A 9,672-nucleotide genomic window follows, 5' to 3' on the forward strand; every position below is an offset into this window, starting at 1 on the left:
ATTGAACTAAGTGAAAATAAATATTTTGACATGCAGGCACTGCAATTCCACAAAATAAAGATCCTGAGTAGATGTGATTTATATCTGTTTAAAGAAATCCTTGTGGTTTCAGTTATTTTTGAAGTGCAAATAGGAACAAACAGAAATCAAAAGCATTTCAAAGTCATAGAAACTCATTCTCGTCCCTGAAAATGAACTGGAACAAGCATATCTACATTCCTCTCATTTTTTGCATTGCATCTAAATATAGACATTATGCATTGCTTGGTGTTGTAAAAGTCGATCCATTAATCACCATGGCCACAATCAAGGAAGCCTAAGCGATTCCATTCCTTTCAACAGATGTCATTCAAGAACACCTAGAAGTGTACTGCTTTTAAAATTTTGAATGCCTTTCCAGAGGACAATTCAGGCTCTCCTACAGAATATTCCTCACTTGAATTGCCATTTCATCTCCATCTTACAATAAAAAGAGGGGGGAAATCTACTGAATCCCCTTGACGGTAGGTAAGTCAGAAGGCCCTTTCAGAAGTGGCCTCTGTGTGTAAACGGAATGCGTCATTCCAATGTACTATGTACTATCTAGCTCAATGTGAACTTTGCACATTAGCAGAAAGAAACCTGATAGTCTCCAAGGTTCAAAGTCACTTAGAGAGTAGAGAGACTGGAATTGCGTGGGGTGAAAACGCATGATGAGAGCTTACATCTCACAGATAAAGAAGCTCCACAATCTCCTAGGGCTAGTAAAGTCTGGTCCTTTAGGGTGGAGCACTACTGCACCAACCTCAGCCTGCTCCCACTGGCCTGACTTTTTAATTACAACCTGTTGGTCTACTTGCCCTACCAGTCCCAATGGTCACCAGCCACCATTGCCTAGGGCTATAGATAGATGTTGTTCTTGCATGTATAACATACTGTTATTGTTTACAGCATCTTAAAAAGCAGAGAAATCACCTTGCCGACAAAGGTCATATACCCCGTATTTTTCGCTCTATAACACACACCAGACCATAACACGCACGTAGTTTTTAGAGGAGGAAAACAAGAAAAAAAATATTCTAAATGAAATAGTGGATATATGATTTTTGTGGTTCCTGCTGTGGCCACAGACATGTGATCTGACAGTGAGTTTGGAGTAGCCCAATGCAAAAATCCTGAGGATCCATGTGGATCCATGCTTTGTAACCATGGAGGAGGGAAGGAAGGGGAACCATGGATCCTCTGCTCACGACTGCAGCAGATCCCCCCCGCCACCCGCAGGCATTCGCTCCATAACACGCATAGACATTTCCCCTTACTTTCTATGGTTTTCCCAGTAGTGATGTATGGAAGTGAGAGCTGGACCATGAAGAAGGCTGATCACCAAAGAATTGATGCTTTTGAATTATGGTGCTGGAGGAGACTCTTGAGACACCCATGGACTGCCAGAAGATCAAACCTATCCATTCTGAAGGAAATCAGCCCTGAGTGCTCACTGGAAGGACAGATCCTGAAGCTGAGGCTCCAATACTTTGGCCACCTCATGAGAAGAGAAGACTCCCTGGAAAAGACCCTGATGTTGGGAAAGACTGAGGGCACAAGGAGAAGGGGGTGACAGAGGACGAGATGGTTGGACAGTGTTCTCGAAGTTACCAGCATGAGTTTGGCCAAACTGCGGGAGGCAGTGGAAAACAGGAGTGCCTGGTGTGCTCTGGTCATGAAGAGTTGGACACGACTAAACGACTAAACAACAACAAAATTGTTTACATGACCAGTTAATCCAAGGATGTAAGATAAGAGAGTCAGGAATCTCTGATCTGTCTAGAAGTTATATCCTCCAGCACCACCCCATTCACTTAAATGACTCTTTAATCTCTTGAACTTTTAAGCAAATCAGGGATCAGGCTGAGTCCAATTATTGTTATCACAGGATAACTGACAAGTTCTAGGACTCTAGCCAGTTTTGCATTTAGTGTCAGATAGACCTATACTTGTGCATAAATAAACATCTCTTTCTCTCCCCCCTCACCCTCTTACAAGGGAGGGAAATAATCTTAATCCTTGTTTTCTATCAGCCTACCAACATAAAACCATAGAATAATAGAATTGTAGCGTTTGAAGGGTCCTGAGGGTCATCTAGTCCAACCCCCTGCGATGCAGGAATCTCAACTAGATCATACATGATAAATGATCATCCAACCTCTGCTTTAAAACATCCATGGAAGGAAAGTCCACCATGGGAGTCTGTTACACTGTCAAACAACTCTTACTGTCAGAAAGCTCTTCCCAGTGTTTAGTCAGAATCTCTGTTCTTGTAACTTGAAGACATCAGTACTGGTCCTAGCCTCCAGAGCAGGAGAAAATAATCTTGTTCCTTTCTCCATGTGACAGCCATGGGTCTGTACAGAGTAAGAATGAAATGGCATAAAGGTGACTTCAGAAATAAAATGCATGAGTTCTGAAATAGAACTCAGAAGGCATAACAGGAGACAAGCAAGCAAGGGGGTCTGATTTTCTTGATGGTCTCAGAAACTACTCATAAACTACCCCTTCTGACCAAATAAGATCTCTGCTTAAAAAGAAAAAAGAGTTCTTAGGCTCTCAAGTGGCAGTCTGCCAAATATTCATGATAAGCTTGTATTGCTCATTGCTTGAGCAGCCAAACATTGACCTGCATTGTTCCAATATCAACCAGGGAGTGGCTCCCCAGACTTTTTTTTTTTAAGAAAAACCCCAAAGTATTTTAAGAACAGAAAACAGGACCCAATTAGGGTTGCTTTGACTAAGCTAGCCAAAAGGCATATCTACACTAAAAATGGGGTGAATAATGAGATATCATGTTCCCCTCCAAAACAAAGATGAAGAGACTGACTATTTTCTCATCTGCTGCCAGCTTGAATTTTTATCTCTGGCACTTTGCAGGCAAGACCAGAAGAAAAACAAAATATACACAAATAGCCCCCACCCTTATTTTGGACTTTTGCATTAATTGCTGTAAAGCAGCTAGATATAAAAATGTCTCAGTTCACTAAACAGCACAGCAAAACATTTATAACAGAGTCGGTCTGCAATCCTATGCGCCATCTCAAAATAATGTGATCACAACAAACCTTTTATTAAGCTTTGTGTAACCTAGGAAGATAGCTATGTACTAAAATAATTCCTTGAGCAGAGAACTATGAACGCACAATTTATTAGCTGAAACTATCACCTGAGGACATTTTCAGTGATCCTGCTCCATTGTGGTACCTTATCTGAGGCATGTTCTGCTCCAGCTCTTCCTTCATTCCAGCAACAACTAAAAACTTACTTGTTTGTCCGAGCACTTGTAGGATATTCAATTGTAGTTAGTAAGGCTTACTGGAAGTGTGTTTCCTCTCTCTCCAATATAACTGGATGCAGTTTCTTTTTTCTTTTTTTGAGCTTGAATCATTGCATTTTGCCCCACCCCAAGATCAGCTGATGAAGGACGGGTAAAAAGTAAAGATATTAAATAAATAAGTGGCAAGAAGCTTCCAAGACACCAAATGGATCCATCTCCCATGTTGAACTATTTAAGTCAGAAGTGGAAAAACTCAGGCCTCTCTATACAGCTCATGGGTTTCTTGCCACGCCTCACATGGCAAGAAACCCATGACCTGTCCTTCTCAAGTCCTTGACTGGATGGAGGAAACCCACCCTGAGACCTCCTCATGAAGGGAAGCAGCAGCAGCTTTGACTTTGGCATGGCTGGCATGCAGTCTACTAAAAGGTAAAGGACCCCTGACAGTTAAGCCCAGTCGCGAACGACTCTGGGGTTGTGGCGCTCATCTCGCTTTACTGGCTGAGGGAGCCGGCGTTTGTCTGCAGTCAGTTTTTCTGGGTCATGTGGCCAGCATGACTAAGCCGCTTCTGGTGGTACCAGAGCAGTGCACAGAAATGCCGGAGTGGTACCTATTTATCTACTTGCACTTTGACGTGCTTTTGAACTGCTAGGTTGGCAGGAGCACGGACTGAGCAACGGGAGCTCATCCCATCGCAGGGATTCGAACTGCCGACCTTCCAATCGGCAAGCCCTAGGCTCAGTGGTTTACACCACAGCACCACCTGTGTCCCCATGCAGTCTACTATATAGCGTAAAAGTCACACCACACTTGATCTTAGCCAAAAGGCCGAGAAGCGATAGCGTAAAAGTCACACCAGCCCATTTTACCTTGGACACTGCCCTCTGCTGGCATGTGACCCCTGGAAGAACGCAGCCCTTGCATTGAAAAGTTCCCCACCCAAGTTTTAAGTACTTCAGTGGGATTCAATTTTGGAGCTGAATTTAAACCCTCTCCTTTCTTTTCCTATTGAATTGAACTCAGGCCCAACTGGTGACCCCCACCATGACCATGTATGAAAGCTGTGCTTCATCTCAAATCCTTAACACATTTTGCAAGCTCAGAATGAGGAAAACAAATTATCCTGGAACCACATTATTGAGCCAACTGTAGCTGTTCAGGAAAAGTCCTTCCCAATCCTATAAAAATAGAAGCATTTAGTTGAAGTCCATCAATGGGTAGGAATAGCAAGAAGCCTGAAAGTTCAGTCCACTGTAACTTGATAGAAGACCGGAAGAGTGCATTGTCTTGCCACCCCACCCATTGGCCAGTTCAAGGAACTAGCAATAAAAAGGACCAATTGGATATGATAGTGCAAGGGTTGAAATTCATCCCAAAGCATCTCCTTGGTCTGACTCTTCATCTCTGCCCTAGGATGCCTTGCACATCTGCTCACCACCAGTCTGTGTGATGGCACTGGAGAGACAAATTAACCCAACTAATGCAACATCTCTGGAGCTCATTCACAGTCATTAGATAAGAGTTCTTATTAAAGACCAGACCCTGGAGCTAGAGTCTGGATGTCTAGTCTCACTCTCATAAATGCAAGCAATGCCAAACTTGCTCAGACTGAAGGACTGTGAGTTCCTAGACATTTTGTTAAAGATGAATTCTGAGTAATACAAGCTGCCTGTCTTGGCAATGAGAGAAGGGTTGTTGTCCCACAAGCCATCTTTATCTAGAACCTGAGGTCTTTTTCCTGAGGGGGAAGGGAAGAAATGGCTGTGTTCTGGGTAGGGATGTAGAAGAAATTTAGTTTACATTTAAAGGAGAAGCCACATCAGTTACATCCCCCCCGAGCTGTACTCCAACGGCAACTTGATCACCCTTGGAAATTCACACTTCTCTGAATTTTGCAATGCATTTCTCCAGCCAAGTGTTGTGATCAAGGATGCATATACTAGGGTAAGGTGCACACTAAAAAGCATATATTGGTGAAAATATACAGGGGAAAGTGTGGGTTAGGCAAAGTTGTGTACAAGAATGTGTTAAAAATGTGTGCACTAAACTGCTGATGATTTGAATTGTGAATAACTGGAATTAAGCCTTGGGGACTGGGTGGGGAACCAGAATTGACAAATTTGCCCATCCCTAGCTGGGCTTTGGTTGTCTGCGTGCTGCTGCCCCCCCCTCCTTCCTGTATCCTGCAACCTATACTCTTTTGCATGATAGTAATGAGATGTACTATTTAGTACTGCCACTGTCTATGTGACATATTTTTGAAACAAACAAAAAAAAAATTCCTTCCAGTAACACCTTAGAGACCAACTAAGTTTGTTATTGGTATGAACTTTCATGTGCATGCACACTTCTTCAGATACCTATCTGAAGCACTGTACATGCACACGAAAGATACCTATCTGATACCTATCTGAAGAAGTGTGCGTGCACATGAAAGTTCATACCAATAACAAACTTAGTTGGTCTCTAAGGTGCTACTGGAAGGAATTTTTATTTTTATTTTGTTTCGACTACGCTAGACCAACACGGCTACCTACCTGTAACTATATTTTTGAAAGCGAGAGAGAGGAAGCATATTCTACAAACAGGAAATATAGCCTTGTGCTTATTTCTTATTGTGTTTCTTATTTATAATTTCTCCTTATTAGGGCTTCTAGCTTATCATTCCATTGAAGGATGTACAGCAAATGACACGATCAATAAGAATACAGCTAAGATGCTTCGGAAGAACTATTTCCCCTCAAAATCTGAATAAGGCTTCTAAATTTCCAGTGTGGATAAATATGAGGGGAGACGAAGCATTATTAAATCATTCTACATCTTTTTTGTGCATCTCCCCTCTTACTTACTTTCCTGCCTTCAAATCATGTGCAAGGTGACTCATACAAATATTATCAAAATATTTTCTGTTTCAATTTTGACTCCTTCTTACTCCCCAGTTTTGATCAATTACTCAATTTCCAAGAAAGAGTGTAGATGACAGCTTTCCAAGAGAAACTCCCAGAAAAAAAAGATAGTATCCAGATTTACCAAAACACATCTGAAGGTAGGTGAATTATTATTAAATTGTTACCATTCCACAATGGTACTCTACAATGCAATTTGATGGAATATTTACTTTTTTAAAAAATGGACCGTTATTTGGCAGAGTGGGCTTCTACATATGAACATGTTCAGTCTCACACTTGCCCATAGTTAGGAACATAAGAAGAGCTCTGCCAGATCAGAGCAAAGACCCATCTTGCCCGGCATTCTGTTCTCACAGTGGCCAACCAGAAGCATATGGGAAGCCTGCAAGTAACTTGCATTGCGGAATGTTCACATGCTTGTTGTACTGCGTTCTGCCGATGGAATACTAGAGATGGTGGTGGCTCCAGCAAATGTCACAGTTTCACATTGCAAGGAATATGCATGTGGGGATGTGTAAAACAGGGGATGCTCATACATAGAGCATCTAATGCCACCATTTCATGTCTAAGGATGGACATATCTATTTCCAAACCATGCAACTTCTTTCCCAGGCTAGGAAGCCCTGTGGCTCTGTCTAATTCCGGTGAACCTCTTCTCTGCTTTCCCAAATGTCCACAAAGCAGCAGTCATTCTTTCAGGCTCCAGCAAAGGGAATCAGGGACACACTGGGATCTGCTGAAAGGCCAGCTTCTTTTCCTGAACAGCTTCCATTCCATTTGGTCATAAGAATTATTAAGGAACCTTAAGAATTGTTGTCTGAGTTTTCCAGCTTTCCTCTTCCTTCCTCATCCCTTTATCCTTTTGTGTCATTTCTTTTAGAAGATGATCCTGAAGGCAGAGACTGTCTTATTTTTTACTGATTGTTTCTGAGCTGATCTGGGAGCCTTTTCGCCTGAAGAGCAAAGTAAAAACACTTCAAATAAATAATAAATATAAATTAATATTTCAGTGTGTTCTGTGTTCTTCAAGTATTATATCTTGGGGAGACGTTAAAAAAAAATCAGCCCCTTGAGCTTCTCATCAACTGCTTACTCAATTACACCTTCAATTATTCATATTCTTGTTTTGGATACAAAAGTATCTGCAAGATCAACACAAGATTGTTTATTATATTCTTCCTTACCCCTTCCTTGCATATTTAATTGCTGTCACTCTAAGGGATCATGTGTGCTTCTCAGAAGATTCTCAGCTATGACAAGAATACTTGTTTCTCATTTACAATAAATTGTGTTTGAAAGGGAGCAGAGAAAAGGAGAGAGCATTGCTATTTTCTCTTAATTATTCACTTTTCCACAAATCAATCACAAGACCTGTTTCATTTGGCATAACTGTTTAGTTGTTTAAGGACGCAGAAAGTTGTTAGGAGAACCCCTCACAGAGTTACAATTCCCAGCAATGTTAACAGATTGTAGTTCCCAGGATTTGCGGGGGGGGGGGGGAGAGATGACTGTAAAAGTGTTATAAGAGTGCTTTAGACGTATGGTGTGGATGCACCCAAAACCAGCCTTCTCCAACATGGTGCACTCTAAATGTTTTAGACTGCAGTGCCCACTACCTCCAGCCAGCATGGCCAATTGTTAGGCATGATGGGAGTTGTAGTCCAGCAACATTTAGTGGGTATTAGATTGGGTAACAATCAATAAAATGGTGGACTGGCAAAACCCTTACAATTCTCTGACATACTTATACCGGGTATATATTGGAGATTCCAAGAAACCAAGAGATCAGTGCAGTTTTGAAATCAGTGCTTAAAATCAGTGCAGATTTGGAAGCTGAAAACTTCCTCCTTGATCTCAGACATCATTAAGCAAAATATGGTTACACTAAGTTAAGAAGGTATCCAAATGCATAGTGAACATGCAACTTCCCAGAATATATTGTAGTTATAATACAATGTTCATGCTTTCTTTTAAGAATCGGAAGAGGAGCATTAGTGTTAATTTCTTGATTTTGTATTGGTTTCTACAGTTACTGCACTGCACTGATGTTTTGTTGGTTTCCTGCTGGTTTATAATTCTGAAAGTGATACTTTTTCCAGTTAGCTAGTACCATTCACCCTACAGTAAATGCTTGCACTAGTTGAATACATTCTTTTAATATCTGCACGGTGATTCAGACCTAAGTTAAGGGCCCTTATCTGAACTGTAAATGTTGCAAAAATTGGTTAACATATTTGAATGTCTTCTGTATTCTTAAATAAAGAAAGCAGAGAAAGTGCTGTGAGTAATATGGGACTAAAATATCTAATTATTTACTAGGCTGATATGGAAGTGCTTATGATTGTGAAACAGTGTCCAACAACTTGGCATTATTGTGGCAAGTGTGTTATACATATATTCAGATCCTCAATTAGGGCTGGACAGGAGAGAATCTTACCCTCAAACATTAATATATTTCCCTCTCTTATAATGAGAAGCTAGCAAAATAAAACACACACTACTCCATTAATAAATATGTAGACCCAATAATGGAGATGCATAAAGCCCTTTTCGGGTGCTAAGAATTCTTGTGTTCAACAACAAAGTGGGTAAGTGAGGGACCATGTAGAGTCTCCCTGGCCTCCAATGCTGCACACTCCTCCCTGACATGTAGAACATGGATGTCTGTCGGGAGGGGGACATTATATGTTTGTGCAAAGGCTTCCATGGAATTTGAAACTCCCAAAGTTCAAGTGTTCTTTTTCCTTGGTGTTGTTGAACATAGGATCTCATAATGCCAGAAGGCAATAAGTTTTTCCAGTGATGCTCTCATTCCTAAAGTCTTCTTTTATACTTATAGAGTTAATGATGACCAAGTTTTACTCTGAAACCCCTGTTCTGTTATGATGGTTTCATTAGTGGCTTATGTTAATAGTAGCTAGAATAAAGTTTGACTTATATATTCACACATAAATTTATGGGGAATATTCACGTAGCAATGTCTTGAGTTTTATGCTCCATTAACTATATTCCTTGTCAATACTGAATAATGATTTTGGCATTTTCATATACACATGTCTGTTGTGTAGGAGTAGCAATATGCAAGCATACCCAACAGCTTTACAAAGGGGAAAGTTGAAATTGCAGTTTTGTTGTTGTCTTCTCACTAACTTCAGTTTGGCTGCAATGCTGTTTTCATCGCCCTACCTCATCTCTAGACATAAATGTTTTTACTTGACATTATGTAAGATGATAAACCTTTTCCTGCTCTCAAAATTGTCTTCAGCATTCTCCTTTGAAAATATTTGTGTTACAATATTCACTGATAATTAGGTATCTGGGTTCCAAAGACATTTGATTTCAGTTGTTGATATTTGACAATATTTACAGCTGATATGCAGTGAATGGGATTTCATAGTTGACCATATCTGAGGGATGGAAGTTTATGACTGCCAAAATCAAAACTGTCACCAGATGTCAAC

At 40.7% G+C, this 9,672-nt stretch overlaps 1 long non-coding RNA gene across 1 annotated transcript; it reads left to right on the forward strand.

Annotated features, from left to right (window-relative positions):
• Positions 1–354: 354 nt before the first annotated feature.
• Positions 355–7,220, forward strand: LOC307215387. Its single transcript, XR_013838495.1, has 3 exons — positions 355–507; positions 6,242–6,348; positions 7,092–7,220. It is a non-coding gene; the product is annotated as an uncharacterized lncRNA (long non-coding RNA).
• Positions 7,221–9,672: the final 2,452 nt, after the last annotated feature.

Source organism: Podarcis cretensis, assembly GCF_951804945.1.
Source record: "Podarcis cretensis genome assembly, chromosome: 4".
Classification (NCBI taxonomy): domain Eukaryota; kingdom Metazoa; phylum Chordata; class Lepidosauria; order Squamata; family Lacertidae; genus Podarcis; species Podarcis cretensis.